Source organism: Paramisgurnus dabryanus, chromosome 2 (assembly GCF_030506205.2).
Source record: "Paramisgurnus dabryanus chromosome 2, PD_genome_1.1, whole genome shotgun sequence".
NCBI lineage: Eukaryota > Metazoa > Chordata > Actinopteri > Cypriniformes > Cobitidae > Paramisgurnus > Paramisgurnus dabryanus.
Genome location: NC_133338.1, coordinates 47,557,379 through 47,560,981, shown reverse-complemented (window position 1 = coordinate 47,560,981; position 3,603 = coordinate 47,557,379).

The window sequence follows — 3,603 nt, the reverse complement described above, 5'->3', positions numbered from 1 at the left end:
TTCAATGGATTATGCTAAGCTATGCTAAAAGTACTAGCGCCAGACCCGGAGATCAGCTGAATGGATTCCAAAACGGTAAAAATCAAATGTTTAACTCTAGGCGAGCTGGAAAATTAGCATATTTTTCAAAAAAAGTGGAATGTCCCTTTAAGAACAGTGTATATTATGACGGTTCATCTCTTAAGTAAATAAAGAAGTGACAATATTTTACGAGTAACCTAAAACACATTCCTCATTGGGAAGTTACTACAGCATGACTGCCAATATGCCATCAGCCAGGGTCTTCATTGGGGAGCTGTGTTGTATAAGAGGGAGTCGTCTTTGGTATCACCATCATATTGGGCCTGGACAAAAGAGGGTGACTTTGCTTGAGCCGTGGGAACTTTAATATTGGCCCTTCATTACGGTAGACCCTGTTTACTTGGGAAAGAGAAGCGTGGTACTGATTTGAAAGGGCTGGCACAGGTTTTTGTGTGTGTACATGTGTTGGACATTGTGGGAAATCAACTTCAGATGCCAGCAGTTGCGCTACGCAAAGTATCTGAACAACAATAGAATCAGAAAACACTCTTTGTGAATGTTTGACGCTGTGGTACAGCTTTCCTTGTTTTGCATGTCGATCTGCGTTCTCACGTCGTCCGGTATCTTAGAAACATGCATCTATCTGCATGTCCGATACTGTGAATCACTGTTATGTGCTCATTTTATGTCTGGTAAATAAGTTCTTATTACATTTGTACCCTAAAGGATCCACATGGGAATTCCTTATATCTACAGTAACAACCTTACAAATATTAACTAAAATTATTGTTGTAAATGTCATGAATTGTACATTTGAAAGATTTAAACTTATTAAAGCAATTGCTGGTGACGATTCTTTCTTTGCTGTGATTTTAACTTGCCATTTTTGTCTGCTATACACCATATAATAAGACAATGTTTGTTATGTAGAATGTTGAAAGTCATTTATTATATATTATTTATTTTTATAGTTTTTTAACATGACACCCAGAAGAATGGATAATAGTGTGTAGATTTACAATAGATGTAAATGAAATTGACTTTTTAAATTGAATGCTATAAACATTTAGGGTGCATTTAGGGTGTCTTTTTTAGCATCACCAGGTGAATGAATAAAATAACTTGACAAAATATTGATTTCATTTGACTAAAGTTGATTAAAGGCGGGGGGTGCTTGATCTCTGAAAGGTAATGTTGACATTTAAAATCACCTAAACAAACACGTCCCACCCCAATAGAATCTGGACCTTCTTTTGATAGACCCGCCCCACACATACGCAACCCAGTCAATGATGTTGGCTAGTAGACACGCCTCTTACTGCTGATTGGCTGAGTTGGTAGTTGGCCCGACTCCCTTTTCCAAAGTGTATATTTCAAAAATTATGCACCCCGCATTTAAATCAGCGGAAGCAGAGAATGATGAAGTAGTTTAAATTGCCTCTGATAAAAGCAGTTAATACTATTTTTTTTTTTTTTTTTGACATGAGCTTATTGTATAGCCCCAACATTATTGTCTCTGTCTATTGTCGCAGCTTTGCCTTGTCTACTATTTAGCTTATCAAATTGTGCTTAAAATGTGAATACCTTAAATATAAATAAACAGCAAGGCTTTACTGTAAAGCTGGGTGTACATACTGTAGTTCAATTTTTACCGTCAGCTCAAAGTTGATTCAAAGTTGATCTGTTGGGTTTGTTCACAGTGGTTGTGTAAACTTCTGATTATTTTGAAATATGAAAAGTCGCTATTTCACTGTAAAAAAATCTGTGTTACACCTAAATTTTAAAATTTAATTAACTTGAAATTACAATTAATTTAAACTTTCTTGACTAGGAAGGAGTTGCTAAAATTTATAAAAAATTTGTTGAAATAATGAACACTAATTTAACTTTATTTTTAGAATTTACCAGTCCTTAAGTAATAGTCAAGAAATTTTAAATAAATTTTTAAGTTAAATCAACTTGGATTTTAGTTAATTTCAATTTTATATATAAATATAAAATATAAATGAGAAAAATTTAAGTTGATCCAACTTTTCAATTTTTAAGCACTGCAAAAAATGACTTTCTTAGTGTTTTTGTCTTGTTTTTTAGTAAAAATATCTAAAAATTCTTAAATTAAGATGTATTTTCTTGATGAGCAAAAATAATTAGGAAAATAAGTCTAGTTTTTAGAGAAAAAATATCAAATTTAAGCAAATTTGTGCTTAAAACAAGCAAAGAAATCTACCAATGGAATAAGAAAGATTTTCTTGATTTAAGTGTTTATGAAAAAGTAATCTTATTTCAAGAACATTTTTCTTATTCCATTGGCAGATTTTTTGCATGTTTTAAGCACTAATTTACTTAAAATTTATATTTTTTGTATAAAAACTTTAGACTTATTTTCCTAGGTCATTTTTCTCACCAAGAGAATACATATACAATACTTAATTTAAGAATTTTTAGATATTTTTACTGAAAACAAGACAAAAATACTAAGAAAATAATTTTTTTGGGAGTGAGTGTACATTTTTAATGAAAAAAATCTTAGTATTTTTGTCAAGAATTTTTTCTCTTGAAAATATTGTTGTATATGCACGTACACTACAAAAAATTATTTTAAGAAAAAAAATATTAGTATTTTTGTCTTGTTTTCAGCAAAAATATCTAAAAATTCTTAAAATAAGATGCTTTTTCTTGATGAGCAAAAATGACCCAAGAAAATAAGTCTAGTTTTTACAACAAGAATATCAAATTGAAGTGATTTTGTGCATAAAACAAGCAAACAAATCTGCCAATCGGGTAAGGAAATGTTTCTTGAATTTTTGTTGAATTTAGTGTTTAGGAAATATGATTTTTTACTGAACCCCATTGGCAGATTTTTTTGCTTGGTTTATGCACAAAATCACTTAAATTGGATATTTTTGGTCTAAAAACTAGACATTTTTTCTTGGGTCATTTGCTCAAATTCTGATTTTTGTGTACACTCTAAAAAAGGATTTTCAAGAAAATATTTTCTTAGTATTTTTGTCTTGTTTTCAGTAAAAATATCAAAAAATTCTTAAATCAAGATGTAATTTCTTGATGAGCAAAATAAGAAAATAAGTGTAGTTTTTAGACAAAAAATGTACAATTTAAGTTAATCTGTGCTTAAAACAAGCAAAATATTTGCCAATGGGGTGAGAAAAAAAACCTTAAAATAAGATTTCTTTTTTCTTAAACACTTAATTCTAGCAAAATTTATTACCCCATTGGCAGATATTTTTGCTTGTTTTGAGCACAAACTCACGTAAATATATAATTTTTGTCTAAAAACTAGACTTATTGTCTTAGGTCATTTTGCTCATCAAGAAAATACATATTGATTTAAGAACTTTTAGATATTTCTACTGAAAACAAGACAAAAATACTAAGTAAGTCATTTTTTGCAGTGTATACACACAAACATATACAAACACAACAGATTTTTTTCCCCGCTTCAATGTTGATAAATTATTGGGCATGTGTCCTTTTTGCTGGATCATCAAGTAAATGCATGATATGATGCTTACCGTAAATAACAGTCAACACAGGGAAATAGTGTTTATATCAAATGAAAGACAG